Raw genomic sequence first — 22,119 nt, 5'->3', positions numbered from 1 at the left:
AATTATAAACTTCTTTTGATAAAATTGGGGTCAGTACTGAGGCAAGAAATCTTTGGTATTTAGAAGTGCATCCCACAACATAGAAAATATCAAAGTAGATAGTGCATCCTCCATAATTACTTCCAGGAGAGAGGATTGTATATTTTAGAATGTTAGTGAGAGTATGTTTTGTGGATTTGGTTAAATTTTTCCTTATTTCAAAAAAGGATGCAAAAAGACATATAAAGGATAAAACAGAAAGATTGGAATAGAAATTTCTAGTGTACTTATCAATGAAATTGAAAACTATAACTATTAGACTTTAGGAGTAAGAAGCTTTACACAAATTAGAGATTCAAAATATAAAACTTCTATGTGTGATAAATAGAGCTAAAGCCATTTTATAATTTCTTTTTCATCTCATTCATTCACTTATTCATCCAGAGAATTAATTTTTATTGATTGCTTAGAATTTTCAGGCATGGTGCTAGGGCACAAAGGAAGATAACTAGAAGAATGATATAATTTTTATATTTTAGACCATTTAGTTACTGTGGAAGACATATATAAGTAAATAATTGCAATGAAACAATATATCTAGGCCCAGAGTAGAGTTAAGGAGGGCCTTTTCTGGGAATTTTAAATAATGGTTTAGACAAGTTGTGTCACATAGATGAAGCCTGTCTTTTATAAAAGAACATTATAGGCAAAGCAAGACCCATGTTCAAAATCACAAAGGAAAAACATAGCATTGTGGCATGTATTGGGGAACACACATTCAATTGATCTTTTTATACATATCTACTCAATATTTACTATGTGTTGGGCATGACTAGAGTCTCAGGGATAAAGCAGAGACTATAAAAAAAATTGAGGCATCATTAGGTAGTTATCTCAGTGGGGCCTGATGACACACTGGAAGTGGGAGGGGAGGGAAAAGACAAATGAAGGATAAGCTCAGTCACAGTAGCAAGAATAGTTTCCTAAGTAAAAATGGATCACAATTCTATTTAGCTTTGTTGCTAACTTCTACATTTTGTATATCAAAAATTTAATCTTTTCTGCAATTAACTCATTCCTACTATTATTTTAAAATTATAAATATCATCACTGTCTTATCTTCATTTTTTCTAAATATACAATATAAGGCAAATAATATTCATTATTTCTTGTCTATTAGCCTCTCTTACTCCATTCATTAACTGGCTGTTTTTGCTTTTGGATCTGCCAAGTACTTGACCAACAATGTCATTCTCACTGCTTTCAATGCTCTGATTAAGACTGGATCAGTAATTAAAATATCCCAACAAAGAAAAGCCTAGGACCAGATGGCTTAACAGGTGAATTTTACCAAACATTTAAAGAAGAATTAATACCAATCCGTCTTAAACTTTCCCAGACAAATCAAAGAGGAAACACTCCCAAACTAATTTTACAATATTGTCTGTACCAAAACCCAAAAAGGAAAGTACTAGAAAATTACAGACCAATATCCCTGATAAACATAGATGCAAAAGTTCTCAATAAAATACTATCAAACAAAATAAAGCAGCACGTTAAAATAATAATTCAGCATAATCAAGTGGGATTTATTCCTAGGATACAAAGATGGCTCAATATACACAAATCAATCAATGTGAAACATTCCATTAACAAGAATAAAAGAGTTATGTGACCATCTCAGTGGACCCACAAAAAAGCATCTGACAAAATTTGACATCCATTTATGATAAAAAAGTCTTACCAAATTAAGCAATGAAGGAACTTACCTCAACATAATAAATGCCATATATGACAAGCCCACACCTAACATTATACCCAAAGTGAAAGGCTGAAAGCTTTTCCTCTAAGATCAGGAACAAGACAAGGGTACTCACTCTCACCTATTCAACACAGTACTGGAAGTCATAACCACAGTGATTAGACAACAAAAAGAAACAAAAGCCATCAGAACTAGAAAGGAAAAAGTAATATTGTCTTTATTTGCAGAAGACACGATTTTATAAATACAAAGTCCTAAAGACTCAACCAAAAAAAACTGTTATGTCTAATCAATGAATAAAGTAAAGTTGCAGTACATAAACTTAACATACAAAACCAGTAGCATTTGTATATGCTACTAATGAATTCTCTGAAAAAGAAATAAATTGATCACATTTGTAATTACATCAAAAACAATAAAATATAAAGAAGTAAATTTAATCAAAGAGGTGAAAGCTCTCTACTTAGGAAAGTACAAGATATTAATGAAAGAAATATAAGAAGACATAGATAAATGGAAAAGTATCCATGTTTATGGATTAGGAACATTAAAATTGTTAAAATGTCAATACTACCAAAAGCCTTCCATAGATTCAATGCAATTCCTACCAAAATTCCAATAGCATTTTACACAAGCTCCTTGACATGGGTCTTGGTAATGATTTTTTGGATATGACACCAAAAGCACAAACAACAAAATAAATACTAAATGGGACTACTTCAAACTACAAAGCTTCTGCATGGCAGAAGAAACCATCAATAAAGAAAGCAGATAATCTACAGAATGGGAAAAATATTTGCAAACTATATATCTGAAAAGGGGTTGATATTCAAAATATATAAAGAACTCCTACAACTCCATAGCAAGAAAAAAAGAAAGAAAGAGAACAAGCAAAATTTCAACCCAAATAACCCAGTTAAAAATGGGAAAAGGACTTGAACAGACACTCTTCCAAAGAAGATATACACATATTATATGCCAATAAGTACATGAAAAGCTCCTCAACAACACTAGTCATTAAGGAAATGCAAACTAAAACCACAATGAGACATCACTTTATGCCTATTAGTATAGCTACCAACCAAAAGACAAGAGATAACAAATGCTGGTATAGATTTGAAAAAAAGCTTGAACCCTTGTGCATTGTTGGACTGTAATTTGGTACAGCCATTATAGAAAACCATATGGGGATTCCTCAAAAACTTAAAAATACAACTGCCATATGATCCAGCAATTCCACTTCTGGGTATACACTCAAAGGAAAACACTAACTTAAAAAGATATATGCATCCCCATATCATAGAAGCATTATTTAGAATAGTCAAGATATGGGAACAATCTAAGTGTCCATCAATGGATGAAGAGATGAAGAAGTTGTGGTATGTACATGCAATAGACTACTATTCAGCCATAAAAAAAAAATGAAATCCTACCATTTATGAAAACATAGATGGACCCTGAGGGCATTATGCTAAGTAACACAGAGAAAGACAAATATTGGATGATCTCTCTCATATGTGTATGTGTAATATAAAACAACAAAAAAAAGCCAAACTCAAAGAAAATGACATCAGATTTGTGGCTACCAGAGGTGGGGAAGGGGGAGCCGGAAGAAGGAGGTCAAAAGGTACAAACTTCCAGTTATTAGATAAATAAGTATTGGAATGTAATGTACAAAATGATGAATATAGTTAACACTGTTGTATGGTGTATAATAAAGTCGTTAAGAGAGTAAATCCTAAGAGTTCTGATCACAAGAACTCTTTATTGTATCTACATGGAATAAATGGATATTGTTATATAAACATATTGTAATGATTTCACAATGTATATAAATCAAACCATCATGCTGTACATCTTAAACTTATACAGTGATAAATGTCAATTATTTCTCAATAAAACTGGAAAAAAATCTAGGGTTAAATTCCTTAGCTCCCTTAGAGCTCTACCAAATTAAGATGTTATAAACATTAAAAACTCAGTGCTTGGGGTGCCTGGGTGACTCAGTTGATTGAGTGCCCGACTCCTGATTTTGGTTCAGGTCATGATCTCAGGGTTGTGGGACTGCAGCATCAGGCTCCAGATTCAGCCCAGAGTCTGCTTGTTCTTCTCCCCTTGTTCCTCCCCCATTCTCTCAAATAAATAAGTAAAATATTTTAAAAAAACAGAACAAAAAAACTCAGTGCTTAAATACGACAACAGACAGAACCATTCAAAGTGCAGGGACCTGTGAATGAATTTTATTGGTCTACAATGAAGTAGAGGAAACGGAAACTAAACCTTTAGAAATGTTTATAGCAATCTGACAAGAGTAATTTTATACTTGTTGATTCCAATAATTTAAGAACAGATTTTTAGTTTGTTTATTTTAGAATATTTTTATAAATTAAGTATCACTCTATTAAAATTATCCATCTGTGAGAAATTGGTAACGATGTTTAAAAAGTGAATGGACAATGGGATACCTGGGTGACTCAGTTGGTTGAGCTTCTAACTCCATTTTGGCTCAGGTCATGATCTCAGGGTCATGAGATCCAGCCCCACATCAGGCTCCATTCTTGTGGAGCCTGCTTAAGATTCTCTATCTCCGAACCCTTCTGCCCCTCCCACACACACACACTTGCTCTCTCTCTTTCACTCAAAAAAAAAAAAAAAAGAGTGAATGGACAAATACAAAAAATCTTGGTACTTTGCTGGGAATAGTTTAACAAGTGCACTATGGACATTTTACTGACACTGAAAATGTGGCATTCTTATACTACCACTCTTACACTGCCACTCTTCCAGAATGCCTATTAAATTCTAATTTTCTTCTGGAATTACAAGTTGCAACAAATTATGGCTAAATATACACTTCATAGATCTATCTTCTCTTCCTTAATTTATGTTGAACTTTAGCATGTTCTCTGTGAACATTTTTCTAAAATTACCTATAAACACAATCATACTTAAAGCATGACATTAAAATTGTTACTGTTTCAGAAAAATATATTTTGAGAACCTAGAGCCATATTTAGTGTTCATAATTATGTGAGATTGTACCGAAGAGACTTTATTTGCTTTTGTCTTCCTATTGTGCATGTTTATACTGCTGCAAAAATAAAACAACCAGAAATTAATGCATAAGTGTCATGGATGCTATTTTGAAGGCACAAACTCCCTCTGGTAGGCCCAGCACTCCTCATGTTGGCATGTGGGGACTAGGAAAATATCTTTAGCTTAGCTTTCAAAGGGCATGCTCATCAGAGTGAGATTGTAAGACATATGTGGTTTCAGGTTTAAAGCACATGAGGAAGCTTGTTAGCAGGAAGATAAAGCAAAGAGATGATGTCTAAAGGGTGCATTCAAAACCCAAATAGGAATAGTTGTTCAGTCATGCTGTGGCCTACAGTGCTCATATCAGGTGATACTCAGTCAATATAAGAGTAAATGGTGAAAATAAAAGACTGAACTACAGATGTTAAGTCTATACAATCATCATTAGTGCCTAATTCAAAACTCTTCAAAAATGCATCTCTATTTTGCTTTAGCATTAAGGCATAGGTCAGCTATCCTCAAGGAATATCTAACAAAGGGTCATACACAAACAAAAGCTTAATCATAGTTTATGAATTATAAATGTAAAAAATTAAAAATATGAGAAAATAATTACTAAAGATAGTAATCACAAACAAGAAAATACTCAACATTGATAAATATTTTATATTTTAAAAAGAGATATTTTGAATCTTTAGCATATAAATAAATTCTCAGAGATTCTGATGCAATGACTGTGGGGTAGATACAGAATTCTGTATGTTTAACAAGTGCCACAATTAGGACAGCGATGGGAAACACCACGAATCCAACATAATAGGCACTAGAATGGGGATCCCTGGGTTGCTCAGTGGTTTAGCGCCTGCCTTTGGCCCAGGGCGTGATCCTGGAGTCCCAGGATCGAGTCTCACATCGGGCTCCCGGCATGGAGCCTGCTTCTCCCTCTGCCTGTGTCTCTGCCTCTCAGTCTCTATGTCTATCATGAATAAATAAATAAAATCTTAAAAAAAATAGGGACTAGAATGACCTAGGCCTCCATGTTATTATAAGCTGGCTTGAGGCTTACTGCTAGGCCATGTTGTTCTCTTGTTAGATATAAACAATCTCACAGAACACCAACATTACACAAGATGACTCTGAGGCCATGAATAAATTGGGATGTAAATAAGATTACTATGTCACCCACAGAATACCAACATCCCTCTTTCTCAGCTGATCTAAGTGACTGTTGTTTCTTTGCCTATGACAGCTTTATCCCCACTCTATTCTGCCCCCACCCCGCCCCGAGTAGGTAAAGATAAACCAGTCATAGAATTGCCCTAGCTTACTAAGAGCACCTAATTGAAAGTGAGTCTCCACTTTCTTAGACATTTCCTAACATTTCCTTTTTTTTTCTAACATTTCCTAACCAAACACAAATCCCATAATAAGTCTTTAGTAACAACCTCTGAGATGCCACACATTCCCCATGACGTATATTCTCCCTCATTGCAGTAAGTAATAAACTCAATTTGTTCCACTATGGTTATGTTCCTGGTGGTCTTTGGCTGGAGGGCATTGATGTGTGTACCATAAGTACAAACAAATGTGGTATCAAATATTACCAACATATAGCACTTAAATATAAACAAGATCACTGTGCAATCCAAAAAGTATCAAAAAAATTCTGAAGCCCAAAGTTCGCTTATTTTTCCAAGAGACTTTCAGCTTCTTGACTGGAGGGACAGTGCTTTCACTATTTGCCTAGTGTCTTCCATTAGGAGCCAGGTATGTAGTACAAGCTCAGGAAATATGTGTGAAAGAAAAAATAAATAACAGGTAAAGAATTTTCCAAACTTGATAAATTTACTAGAAAATAACCCCTCAATCATAGGCAGAATAGTGCCCACCACCAAAGAAGTCCATGTCCTAATACCCAAAACTTGTGACTATATTACCTTACATGGCAAAAGAGACTTTGCAGGTGAGATTAAGTCAAGCACATGGAGATGAGGAGAATATTCTGGATCATCCAGGTAGGCTTAATATAACCACAAGGGTCCTTATTAGAGGATGGCAGAGGGTCTGAGTCAGAGAATATGTTAGGATAGAAGCAAAGGTTGGAGAGAGGGATAGAGAAGAAAATGTAGAAAAGGGGAAAGATTTGGGGCACCTGACTGGCTCGGTCAGCAGAGCTCGGACTCTTAAACTTATGATTGTAAGTTTGAGCCACCTTCTGGGTGTATAATTACTTAAAAATGAAACCTTTAGGAAAAAAATTAAAGGGCAAGGATTTAAATATGCTCTGAAGGTAGAGGCTTTGAAGATGGAGGAAGAAGTCATAAATCAAGGAATACAGTTGGTTTCTAGAAGCTGAAGAAGGAAAGGAAATGGATTCTTCCCTATATGTTCCAGAAGGAGCATGGCCTTGACAACATCCTGATATCACGACTTACCACCACCCTTACTGTGAGATAATAAATTTATGTTACATTATGCCAGTAAATTTGTGGCAATTTGTTACAGCAGCAAGAGGAAACTAATATATCCCCAAATGGGAGAAGACACTTTTTAGACAACATTCCTCTATGTCTTAAGATAGATCTACCCACGAGCATTCTTATGGTGAGTCTCAGGGTCTTGGTTATAAAAATGATGAGGTCAACCTGGGATTCTCAGGTAAAAATAATATAAAAATCCCTCTTAATCAGAAATCTATAATAACAACATAAATTTAATATACTAAAAATACATTCAAGATATTAAACATCTATAATGTCCTAAATAATTAGCTGAATTGTGAATTCAAATGTAAAGTAAAATATGGATTATATACAGCTATAAATGTGGTATGGCTCTGCTTTATGTGGGCACAAGTGTGAATATATTACTACCAAAAGTTTACTTGAGAGTGTTAAAATTAAATACAAAATGGAGACCAGACTAAGAATTCCCTGAGCAGACAAAATCATTTAGGCCATGTCAGCAAAACTAAATCTAGTTTATTTCATGAACCTAAGAGAAACTTAGCTTAGGTTAGTTCTTATAAATGCCTTTGACAATAATAAAAGAAACAAGTCATCTTCCTAAAACTGATCTTAGATAATCACTTCTAACAATCCCCCGCTGTCTGAAAACCCCCACTGTAATAACCAATTACTATAAAGGTTAACAACTTCCTCATTTTTACTATATAAGACATCCTATAATTTCATGCCCCTGAGATTCCTATCAGTCTTTGAATTTGGAAGCTCCCACTTCACAAACTGTTCTTATATGCATAATAAACTCTTGCTAAATATTATTTAATGATTTGGTGCTTTTCATTTTAGTATTTCTGGATCTTTGACAACAGTGACCCCCAAATATGTATGAGCAGGACATCAACCCTCTCAAAAATCCAGCCTCCAACAAGTATTTTATTTCTCTCCAGTGGATGTCATACATCTTCTAAAATTAAGTCAGGGCCAAAGAATACAACTATTGCTACTCTAGATCTACTAAGGTTATCTAGGTTTCCAAGCAGGGTTCTACTAAGTCCATCTCCTCCCTCCCAGAGTTATATTCTCTCATAAAATTACATTTTAAAGGTATTAAATATGATCATTGGAGTCACATTATGTTCTTTTATTTTCTTCCAGAAGTGTGATGACTATCTATCTTTTCCCCTTTTTGCAAGAAAGTGAAATCCTCATGGACAACAACTGCAACAAATAGAAACCAGACACAGAGAGGGGTTCCTGGCCCACTATTTTTACAGGCAGGCTGACTGAATCCCAGGGTGGAATCAGCTATAATACCCCACAGTAATTCACAATCCTTTTCTCTAAACTGCTGAAATCCTTAATATTGCTTTAAGTCTTTCCAAACAGCCATGATCCATTGATCTGCTTAAAGTCCTGTGCTTTAAAGTCCTGGGCCATATTGGACCTCTGACTTCAATGTATCAGAACCAATGTACTCTTAATGTCTTCAGTATCTATGTCTGCAGTTTTACAAAGTTATCTTTTAATTGCAGAATGTCATCAATGTTTCTAGTGGTCCACCTATTTCTATTTTTATTTATAACTGCTAAGATTCATTTAAATGCAGACATGGTTCTTCTAACACATTATGCCCTCCATGGTCTTTTTTTTTAAGATTTTATTTATTTGTTCATGAGAGACACACACACAGAGGCAGAGACACAGGCAGAGGGAGTAGCAGGCTCCATGCAGGGAGAGGCCGACCTAGGACTTGATCCCGGGTTTCCAGGATCAGACCCTGGACTGAAGGCGGCGCTAAACCTCTGAGCCACCAAGGCTGCCCTACCATCCAGACTCTTCATCTCACCACCCCCACACATACATACAGACATACACATACTCTCTCTACTGATTTCCTCCCTAATCTATTAGCTCCTTTCTAACCTTCAGTGTTCTTTTTTCTATCTGTTCTTTATCATATGATTCATCACCACCATCACTCTCCTCTCCCTTATTCTTGCATCATACATGACTTGTACAATTCCAACCCTGGATAATTTGACCTTTCTCTCTCTTGACTTGGACTACTGATGGCTGCTGGAGAAGTACATTCAGTTATTTTATTGGTTATGCCATAAATCCCTGATTTTCAAAATCACCAGGGCTTTCCTCTATTACATCTTCCTTTCACTTATAGCAAGTTACCTCCCATTTGACAATCATAATACAAGCTATCAAGGGGAAAAATTCTCCCCCACATTAAGATCTTTACCACCACTCTACAAATTATGTGTAGAGATCCACCATCATTTACATCCCTACCTCTAGCTCAGTCATTTACTAAATAAACTTTCGGCTTGGTAGGCTTAGAGAAATTATCAAATATTCTTCCTCTTTCTCTTTCCTGTATCTTTGAGTTTTCTATCATTACTGATTTGGACACTCTTTCCATTTTCCATCCTTGGGCTAAAGTAGGGAATCTAACTTCCTTATGCGCCTGTATATATCTGTTCATTTCTCTATCACAATATTTATTACATAAAATTGAATTTATCTGTTTCTTACTAGACAGTCAAAAATTTTGGAACTGAGCCATGTGATTACTTTCCTGTTTCCCCTATAGACTGTAAGAATTCAGAAAGAGCATGTCTTAACTCTGCATCTCGATGTTTTTAGTGCCTAGTACATAAAATCTTGTAAGAATGTTTATTGATAAAATATTCAAAGTATTAATGCATGCATGAATTTGAATTCTTCAAGAAATGCCTACCTGCTTCAAAATAGCTTTTTCTCCACCTCTCCTGTAGGAAGAATTTTGCAGACCTTCTTGTTCAGAGAGGAAAATAACTCCTTCAAATTTTAGTGGTCCTTATTTATATATTTACATAATGTAGTCAATACTTGGGGGGTAGGCTTTCCTTTAAAATTTGAAAAATAGACAAACATTATTTTCAATATCAACATAAAATGGGTCACACCGGTCACTTCAAAGAGACAGACATCCAGCTTGTTGAACTTGACTTTAACATGTTTTAATATATTAACGTATTTAAAGAGAGTCTATCCAAAGGGAATTCAGTTAGATATGATAGTATAAAACGAGAGTAGAGAGGAGGAGATAAGGATAAATAGATACTGAGGCATTTATGGGTAGTACACTTTCAGGCACCATACAGGTGAAAGAAATAAACACCAATTGAGATTAAGAATTCCCTTCCACTAACAAGGTTTACACAATTCTAAATTTTAAGTCTGGATATATCTTAACCTAGGCCATTAAACATCACACATATGAAATTCCTTTGTTTAATTTCAATCAGTCTAGCCAATAATTTGGTTTCCTTTGCCATGTTTGAGCATTTCAGTTTCTATGATAATTTATTGTTAAGCCAATATAAGAATTCTAATTTTATGTATCAGTCTTATAACCACTGTGAATATATGTTCCTGGGTTCTTAAAAATTTAGGATTCTTAGGTTTCTTAACCTACAACTGGCCTCTTAATAGTGCTAGGGCTATCAAAGAGATGAAGCCTCTTCCTAGCTTCTTTGGCCAGTGACATGGACCTCTCTGACCCAGCTTATGCATCTTACTTCACAAGCTTAAAAATTCTTATCTTGGTGACAACCTATCTCCAGCCTCATCCAATTTTTGCTTTGATGGGTGTTATTCACCTCTTTTCTTCCCATTGTTTGCATATGAGTTGCTCAAATTCATCAATTTTGAAGATGATTCTGTAAATTGCAGAAATTAGGATCATAAGTATGAAGGTTCAGAAATATGTTAATTGGCAAATGAATAAAATTTAGTAAAATCTGAGTTATGTCAGTAATTTGATAGCCTAATACTAAGGCATTAAGAACAGCCAGGCATCTGACAAATGGATTATAGTTGCCTCTTACTGGATTCACTATTTTCATAATAGTATCAAAAATAAATTACTCTTAGGGATCCCTGGGTGGCGCAGCAGTTTGGCGCCTGCCTTTGGCCCAGGGCACGATCCTGGAGACCCGGGATCGAGTCCCACATCGGGCTCCCGGTGCATGGAGCCTGCTTCTCCCTCTGCCTGTGTCTCTGCCTCTCTCTCTCTCTCTCTCTCTCTCTCTCTCTCTCTCTCTCTCTCCCTCTGTGTGTGTGTGTGTGACTATCATAAATAAATTTAAAAAGGAAAAAATAAATTACTCTTTTCTTAAAATATGTTACATTTGGGTTTCATGTATTTTAATGGTCATATATACTCATTTATCTTGGGTACCCATTCTCAGCTTTAATAGACACTGGAAAACACTTTTTATGAAGTGGTTGAACCAATTTACAATCCTACCAGCAGTGGTTGAGAACTAAAATTTCTTCACACCCTTTTCTAATATTTTGTATTTTAATTTTTTCCTCTACATTTTGGTCAGTACACAATATTTCATTGTGCTTTTAGTTTGCATTTCACTCATGACTAATGCCTTCCAGAAACTTTCTACACCATCTTATTGGCCATTTAGATATCCTCTGTATTAACTTGGTTGGCCATAACAAAATACCACAGACTGGGTGGCTTAAACATAGAAATTTGTTTTCTTACAGTTCTGGAGGCTGGAAGCCCAAAATTATGGTGCCTGATAGTTTCTGGTGAGAAACCCTTCCTGGCTTGCAGATATCAGCCTTCTCACTATGTCCTCACATGGTAAAGAAAGAGTTCTCTACGGTGCTGCTTCTTATGAGGACACTAATCCTAAAGGATTAAAAAGTCCCACTTATGACTTCACTTAACCTTAATTACCTCCCTATATGCCTTATCTTCAAATACAGTCGCGTTGAGGGTTTGGGCTTCAATATATAGATTATGAGGGACACATAAACATTTAGTCTATTGCATTCTTTTTTGTGAAGTCCTTGTTTACTTTACTTATTTTATCTAAATTTCAATTTGCATTGTCAATTCTTTCCCTGTTGATATGAAAAAATTCTTTATGTCTGGATATCAGTTCTATATTGGATTGACATGTTGCAAATACCTTCTCCCACTCTGTGGCTTGCTTTTTCTTTCTTTCTTTTTTTTTTTTTTTGTATTCCAAAAACACTTTATTGGCAGTGAAATTTGAATTTCATATAATTTTCACAGGTCACAAAATATTCTTTTGATTTTTTCCCATCATATACATAACAATGTAAAAACCATTCTTAGCTTGGGTCCATACAAAAACAAGCAGTGGCCCAGGTTTGGCCCACAAGCCATAGTTGGCTAACCCCTGGTTAAGTCAGAGTCGGCTGCCACTGCCTAATTTCTGGTACCAAGGATTTTTTGCTCACTTACCTAAAAACAATTTCATTATCTCCACCTCTAGTATTCCCCACCCCCAAGACTTGTTTCATCCTTCTCCTCTTTTTTTTTTTTTTTGGTATATTTTTTATTGGAGTTTGATTTGCCAACATACAGCATAACACCCAGTGCTCATCCCGTCAAGTGCCCCCCTCAGTGTCCATCACCCAGTCACCTTATCTCCCCGCCCGCCTCCCCTTCCACTACCCCTTGTTCATTTCCCAGTTAGGAGTCTCTCATGTTCTGTCACCCTCACTGATATTTCCCACTCATTTTCTCTCCTTTCCCCTTTATTCCCTTTCACTATTTTTTCATTATTTTAAAATGTCTTTTTGGTGCTTACTTTGAGAGTGCATATACTAAATGCCATTTTATGAATGGAAGTTCTCAATTTTAATAAAGTGATTTATCAGTCTTTTTTCTTTTTGATTAGTATTTGTAATGGTTTTTATGAAACCACTGCCTACTCCAAAATCATGATTATATTCTCTTACATTATTTTTTAGAAACTCTATTGGTTTAAATTGGCTTTTATGATTATGATATGCCTAGGATTGATTTTGTGAATGATGGGAGGTAGGGGTTAAGTTTCATTTTTTCTCCATCTGTACACCCAATTGGTGCAATCATTTATTGAAAAGATCATCTTTTCTTCACTGTATTGCAATGCAGTGTAAGTGTGGGTCTGCTTCTGAACTCTTCATTCTGTTCACCTAGTCTGTTTATCTCTGAGCTTATAGTACACTTTTAAATCACTGAAGCTTTATTGTAAATCTTCATATCTGGTAGTGTAAGATATTTAACATTGTTTTTCTTCAACCTAGCCTTGATTCTTCTGGACCCTTTGTATTTTCATACATTTTAAAAATCAGCCTGTCAAATTTCCAAAAGCAAAATCTAGTTATTGGAATTGCACTGCATTTACAGATAGATTTTGGGAGAAGTGATATCTTAGCAACAGAATGTCATTCAACCCATGAACACTGTATGTAATGTTCTTTTTGGTATGTCTTGCCTAAGTATTCGGGAGCTTAAAGTTTGGCAAATGCCTCAAAAGGGGAAAATGTTCACAGAATACAGAGCTCAATTTTCAGCAGTTTTCTCCTTTCCAGCATCAGGTTCTGACTTTTTGGTAGTCCTGAGCTCCAATTATTTTCAATGAGACAGCCAGAAGCTCTAAGCTGCTACTTCTTTTTGAGCCTCAAAGTTTACACTCAGAGTCTTTAACTTTCCTAGGGGAAAGAAGTGAGGAATGCAGGACTCACTTAAACACACCTTCCTTCTCTTCAAGATCACTGTCCTTTAATTACTAGCCACAATTATTATTCTCTGATGCCTTATATCATTGTGTGTCTATGTTATCTAACTGCCACTACTCTGTCACAGTTGGAAGAGGAAGTTCTGACACTTTTAATTTTTTTCCTATTATGGTCTCTATAACCTTTATTCTTTTCTAGTACCATCCTTCAATACAGCTTTGTTAACAGGAATAATTGAGCATCAGACTTGTTAGAAATGTCTTGAAAAATGCAGTAAAGGATGAAGCATGATTAAAGACAAAAACAAACTGGGAAACACTTAGAGGAGCATTCAAGGCATTGATGTCAAAGCCAAAGTCAGTGGGAGGTGTTTTGCACAAGAGGTGACAAAACCAAGTAGGAAATATAACCACTTCTTTCCAAACAAGGGTTTTTCAGAAATAATGAAATGCTGTACGGTTATACAAGATACAGATTTGAGCAACTAGAGATCTTTGGTTTGAATCATATCCTCTCTAGGGTAAAGCCCTATGAATCATTCTTTCTTATATAGATAGCAGTCTTGTTCTTAATTTTCCTTACTCTATTTCTCCTGAATTCCTGATTGGGTTATGTGCTCATTATAATATAGTTTTACTTCATCTTATCTTGTGAATGACCACAGATTGATACTAATTTTAATTAAGCTACTCTTTTTCCAGAAACTTTTGAGTGATCCACACTTCTGGTAATCCTTAGTATTTAATGTCCATTTAGCTCTGGGTCTCAAAAAGTCAAGGATTATTTCTTATAGGATCTGAAGACTACTTATGGAGGTCTGTGGTAAATAAATAAAGGCTACACCATCTTAACATACTGAGTATGGTACATACTCAGTATGTGACACATGCTTTCTGTGACACATGCTTTATAATCATTATTTCATTTAATGCTCACAAAATAGATAACTTATCCCCATTTCACTGGTGAAGAAACTGAGATCTAGTGAGATAAACAGCTATCCTCAAGTGATAAAATGGAAAAAAAACTAATATTTGAAAAAGCTGTCTGATTTTAGAATTTTCTAGTACATAAAATCTAATTTCTTGCCAATTATATCTCTTGTTGAAATTTAGGTTAAGGGCCCAGTCATTTTCAAGCCCTTACCTAATGAAAGTAATGAAGGATGCATCCCTATTTTATACTAAATTATTCTCTTCCTGAAGCATTCCATGTATAGATATTTTAGGGAGAGATGATTTGAATGCTTTAAAAAGTACATGTACTCTAAAATAGATTCAGGCAATTTGGCAGGATGGAACTGTCAGAAACTAATTATTATTAATTTTTATTTGTATTCTATCTGAATAACAACCATCAGGTTTATTCACATAAATAACTGAATCATCTACTGTAATAAATTTACTTAGGAGAAAATAAAACCAGGAAAGCTTCCTATTTTACAAAGAGTGGATTATATTAACATATTGGCCTATAACTTTCTATACAGAATTGGCAGTGTTTGTTCCATATAGCTTAATATTGCCAACAACCTGGTATGTGACAGTATAAATCATACAAACTCAATCTGCTTGAGCTTTGTCAACTAAAAAATTAGAGATTTGGTTAAGATTATCTCTAAGGTCACTTACAGTTTAAGAAATTATCTCTTGTATTACATATGTATATTTGCATATGTCAGTGTGATATACAAATAACAATGCCCTGTGTGTGGTTCAATTTTACCCACAGTATAGAATTCTATATGTAATGCAATTTAAGTACAAGATTTAAATTTTCAATGTCTATAGAAATGCTGCATAAATAAGGAACTCAACTATAGCATGGGAAGACACATTAAGTCTTCAAAAATTAGGTACTAGTTCATGTTTATGGAGTAGCTGAAATGTAATTTTACATCATAGAACATAGATAAGACTTGGTCTAGAAATCTTATGACCTAAATGCTTAATACAAGAAACTCTTAATCCAGACAGGCAATTTCAGATATCTTATAATCAAAGCTAAGAAACATTAGATGTTTTAATAGCCTTACAAATTTAATAGCCTTAGGAATGTCTATAATTACCCATGTTAGCAGCCAAGATGCCTCTCAGCCAGAGGCACTCAGCCTTTAATAGCCAGCAAGCCACTTTGAATAGGGTTGAAAACACTTTTAAACCTTTTGGGGTTATTAGGGATAATTAAAAGTGGTTGGAAGTGTATAATATCATTTATCAAAGCTCTAAAAGCTGTGCCATAAGAAATATATCACAACATTAGCAAATCCAATGCATATACTTCATTCATTGGTTAAGATATAACCAAATAAAATAATCTGAGTAACTTAAATAAAAATATTTTTAAATTTTATTATATATAATCTATATCATTTAGGTTATATTAAATAAAACTTAAAACACAGGTATATATGCATAAACACATGGATATATATTTAAGCAATACATATATATGTATAATATATTAAAATCATATATATTATGTGTATGTGTAGTATGTACATATAAAATAGCTAATGCTTATTTGCTTATAGCCCAAAGCTGGGAAGCTAGTTGACCTCTAGGGATACTGTCTTAATCTTCTATGTCACTTGTAATAGTAAGTCATTGTTGTTTCATACACACAGACAAATATAGTCATTTCATCTGTGTAACTTCCACTAAAGACCTTAAGTGCTATTGAAATAACGTTTCTACAAATATTATTCCAATGATCATAGCCTATTTTTAAAGGTAAGAGCCACTATTTTACTTTGACCTAGATTCACAAAGAAAGCCTGCCCTGCACTGAATCATTGTCATTATTAGTGATGACTTAAGTGCTTCTCATTGTTTTAATCAAGAGAAAATTACTATGTATGAAATTTCTAAAAATTTGAATGCTATGGGATTAAATTGCCTGACATAACCTATAGTTCCAAGATAAGTAAACAAGTGTGACTTCAATATATTAACCATTAAATTGCAGTTGGTTACAATTTGCCGAAAGTTATAAAGAGCAATCTCAGGCTATCTCCAAGCACATGTAACATATTTATTTAGTTATGCTAAAGGAAATTATATGTTTACTAAATAATTTAAAACGGATATGCAAAACACTTACATGGCAACAAACAGCTCCATCATTCATCAACCAAAGCAAGGTCAACATACTTCTTCTTCTATGATCAACAAAAAAATTAAATGGGCCTCTTTCTCATGCTTTTCCTAGAACCATAAAAACTTCAGAGAGCAAAACATACAGTTGGATGGAGATGAATTCCTTAGGAAGTAGTTGAATATCTAGATCGCTATCTCAGCTCACAAAATAAGTATATGTTACTATTATAATTTGATTTACAGTTTAAAACTCAAATCTTACATACTGAGCCAAAAAATAAGATCAATCAATGGTTAATCTCCAATGTGCTGGTATCATTTTATGATATTGCACAGAGCTAAGTAGAAATTTTCCTTTTGCTGCATCCCAATAGTCAGCATTTCTACATGTCCAGTGTGCTAGAGCACACACTAAGCCTGCTCTTCATAGCAAATTAGCAGGCCAGTTGTATATAAAGAGTAGAAATTACCATAATTCACACCCTTTAAGGGGCATAGGGAATGGCCTCCTCCTTTTCACAGCCAAACTTTCAGAAATGCTTAATTCATTACTGACTCCCTCATATTCCTAAATTTCACCAATAGGTTTCATGTTTTTGTATACAAATATTCAGAAGAATTAATTCAACTGTGCCCACCTTAAAATCAACATATCTGATCTTATTACTACCTTAACACTTGGCAGAAATTTACAGCTCTGAAGAGCAGAGAGGCAAATAACAGAGACAGAACAATGGGGAGCAGGTGAGTGGTCATCTTGGTTTTGGCAGACCAGTGGACGTCATGGGAAGAGGGTGAACCAAGAATTACATGAGGTGGGACGCCTGGGTGGCTCAGCTATTGAGTGCCCACCTTTGGTCCAGGGTGTGATGCTGGAGTCCCAGGATCGAGTCCCACTTAAGGCTCCCTGCATGGAGCCTGCTTCTCTCTCTGCCTACATCTCTGCTTCTCTCTCTCTCTCTCTCTGTCTCTCATGAATAAATAAATATTTTTAAAAAAGAATTACATGAGGGTGAGAAAGTGCTGAAAAGAAACTATACTACAAAGTCACCCAGGAGACATCCTTGGAAGCAAATAATTGTTCATTTACATATTTCTAAGACATTTGTAGGAGGAGACCCACACACACTTACAACAAATTAAACAGAATGGATTTTGTCTAATACTGTAAATATACTACAGATACTTACAGAGTCTCTACAATATCTATAGTATCACTGTATATTGCTTATTTTATATTTGAGCAGGATATATACATATTCTTTTGAATTATTGGAAGTAATCACTAAAAAAAGCTTACTTAAAACTCTTTTGGGAGTTTTGTTACTCACATTCACTGGCCTCAGTGAAGCCACATTTTGTTAAAATCATTGTGATCCAAGGAAACAGCACTTTTGAAAGATATGGAAATAAATGTCTAGATAGATGAATGCATAAGGAAGATGTGGCATATATGTACATATACACACATGCACACAGCACACACACACACACAGCAATATTATATAGCCATAAAAAGGATGTTATCATGCCATTTGTGACAATGTGGATGGACCCAGAGGATATTATGCTAAGTAAAATAAGTCAGAATGAAAAAGACAAATACCATGTCTATTCATTTGTTTTTTTAGAGTGGAGTCAAACACAAAAAGCAGAATCATACCAATAAATACAGAGAACAAACTGATGGTTGCCAGAGGCGGGGGTGGGGTGGGAAGAAGATGGGCAAAAAGGATGAATGTGAGTGGGAGATAAAGACTTATAGTTATGGAGTGAATAAATCATGGGAACAAAAGACATGACATAAAGAATATAGTCAATGATATTCAATAGTCAATATAGACTCTATGTATGGTGACAGATGGTAGCTACACTTGTGGTGAGCATAGCATAATGTATAAACTTGTTGAATCACAATGCTATACATCTGAAACCAATTTAACATTGTGTATTGACTATATCCAAATAAAAAAAATTAAAAAGGGAACCAAGCATGTAGGAAAGCACATGTGAGTTACACAGAGAATCTTCCAGACAACATTCATTTTAGAAGATACTATTTTTACTTGCATGAAGTAGTAGTGTTTTTTAATCCTTTGCAAATGAAAAGAATATATATTCACAATAGACAGAGTAGAAGGGCTAAGTGCATTATAGTCCTAACAGTAAATGCTATGTATGTGTATGCTATAATTATAAATAGAAAAAAATAACCTATCCAAATCCAAACAAATATAATAGGGAGTATTTCTGAGACAATCTGGTAATTTAAAAGACTATATATTGGTCAATGGCATAAATAATGTGGATGTTGCACTGGATGGTATAAAGTGCCATTCAGATCTACCCTTCAGAACTGAGGCACTCATTCCCCCTACTCTTGGACTATTACCTGATGGCAGTTTACAGCAGAGACCTTCCTCAGGAATTCTCCTCAAAGGGTAATAATTCACTTAAATTTATAGCTGGGGCATCCAATGACTGATCTATGCATTGTTAGGACAACAGTGGAGGGCCATCCCAGCTCCAGAGCTCCCCAAGGGTGATGAGGCTTCTTTACTGAATGCATGCACTGTAACTTAACTTCTTCCTTTGCCCCTTTGGGCTACCTTCATTCCCCCTTAGATGTTGATTCTGAGGGCTTTTCTCAATCAACCTCCTACCAGCAAAACTTCATTTCAGAATCAATTTCCAGGATATATAACCTAACACATGTGCCTTAAAACAGGCCTATAGCCATCAATGTTAAGCCATGTCTGGTGAACTGGTGGCCATGCATCAACAGACATCTACATGGATGATGATCTGAGGCCTTAAGAGAGAATTCAGTGGGAGGTTAGAGGCAACCAGAGAGGCAGCTTGATCCAGTAATCACTCCATAAGGGTCAGGGAAGAGCAGCAACTATAAATACTCTGTGATATCATTTACTCTCTTATGCCTTCATCAGAAGTGGGAAACATGGCAACAGTACCATTTTAGAGGCTAAACAGCCTGAGACACAGTCATTATTCATGGATACACCTATGCACAGCAGAAGAAAAGACAAGAACAGAGGGAGCAGAAATGCACCATGGATACAACATTGTAGAAGACCAAACATTTTAATGAGAATGTGTGATGCATTCCCTCTGGACTCCAACAAATTCTGGGGGATTAATTACAAGTGGATAGAATGTCTACTTTAATAGGTTGGCCCAAAGCCAGTGAAACCTAGGTTATATGAAGAAGTGACAAGGTTAGAATAGACTGGCTTGGAAAATAGAAGCAAACCACTTGAGTCAAAGAATAGTATCTACCATGGACAATTTAATAAACCCCAATCTGTGCAAAAATGATAATTTCACCTTTCTTGACTGAGCACCTTACTGCTATTCTCTTAAGAATTAACAGTTCCACAGTTATATAATAACAAAGCTCAACCTCCATATTGTTTATATATAAGTGCGGAGATGGGTAGTCAACTCCATACTGTGCACACAGTTCTGTACTGAACAAAGGAGGGAGGCAGGATAGGAGAGTGGTCAAGAGCAAGAAGTCAAACTGAGTTTGAATCTCAGCTCTGCTAGTAATTCTTATGGCTGCTTGTGGGCCAAAAGTATAAGAAGTTTCTAGCACTCAGAATTCTGAATTTACATAGTAAGTATAGGAAGGGCTTGCTGCCCAGCTTGAGAAATGTGGTCAGCAGGTAATATCTAGCTGGCAGCCCCTGCAGGGTCAGCCTCAGCTGCTGTAAGCAGCCTTATAGGAGGCCATTCTCTTCCCAGGGGCAGCCTATGCCCAATAACTGAGTGAAGCAGAGGTGTAAAGGTCATGCCTTTTCAGCCCAGAGTGGTACACTCTGATGGACACTACTTAGTCCAGCGTCCCCCCTTTAGGTTGGCTAGGACCAAGACTTCGTCAGGCTTCATCCAGATCAGCTTCTTCCTCTGTCCAGTCCTGCTTTCTCCCTCTTCCTTTTATAGGTTAGTGATTCCAAATAAATGTCTCCCCACTCCCGATCTCTAAGCATTTGTTTCAGGAGAACCCAATCAACAGTGTGTTAAACTCTTATCATACAAATTCATATTCAGTCATACAAATTCATTTATATATAAATGTCCTTTACAAACCAAATGTCAATTTGGGGAATTGTATTATTACATAAAATATTCATAAACTTTGTTAATAATGGCAAGCATCTGACTACTGGTAAAGGCATAGTTGCAGTTTTATGAGACCATAATAGCACATTTGAAATAAATGTAAAGTACTATTAGCAAACTAGATATTCAAAATTTGCAAATTTTTCTTTGGAAAGCTTCTGGAATTATTACCATAATACCAAATAAATTACTCATTAATTCAATCAACAATATCTACTGCGTATTAACTACCTACTAGATCCTGGGTTAGATATGGCATATAATAAAGCTGAAATGATCCCTGCCATCATGGTGGTCTGGTGGGGAAGAAAGATAATGAAAAAACTATTAAATTGATATACATACAACTTAATTATATCCAGACAAGGCACTTAATACTATAAAAGCATATAGCAAGGGTAAACTTACTTAGTCTGGAAAGACAAAGTATGAATTTAAGCTAAGATATAAAGGATGAGCAGGTGTTAGCCATATAAAATGGTAAGAAATAGTGTCTCAGGTACTGAGTTGAAAGAATCTTCATGAAAGATTCATTCTTTCTTAGCATCCTGCTGAAGGATGTGCTGTTAAAAAAAGTAATGGGGAAGTGATGTTACCAAGGTGGCAACATAGGTCATTTCTTCACTCCATCTCACAAGAACAACTAACAGCTATTCATGAACAAAACACAAATGAGAGAATTCTAGCACATGGAAGTGAGGCTACAGCACATACTGGCACCACAGAGACTACAATATGGCACTAGACAGGTACTCACTTGTGGAGTGGGTCCACGATGACTGCATTGCCCCTCCCCAGAGTAGGGTAGCACCATAAGGAGAGGTCTTCCCTGAGCTTCCAGGTCGTCCGGTGGGAAAGGAGAACCTAGAAGAGACAACCAGCACGCCTATCACTGTGAGTTGCTTTGTAGAGGCCTCTACTCTGGTCTTGCACAACAGGGATTGCAGGGCAATCTGCACAGCTCAACCACTGGGAATCTGTGATGAAAAAGAAGGGCTGGGCTTGCAACAACTAGCACATGGATCTTGGTAGATCCAGTTCATGTTTGCAAGTAGTAATCCCAAATAACAGCTTTGCTCATTAG

The sequence above is a fragment of the Vulpes lagopus genome, chromosome X, assembly GCF_018345385.1.
Source record: "Vulpes lagopus strain Blue_001 chromosome X, ASM1834538v1, whole genome shotgun sequence".
Classification (NCBI taxonomy): Eukaryota; Metazoa; Chordata; class Mammalia; order Carnivora; family Canidae; genus Vulpes; species Vulpes lagopus.
The sequence above is the reverse complement of the archived record's forward strand: the minus strand, read 5'-3'. Positions refer to the sequence as shown.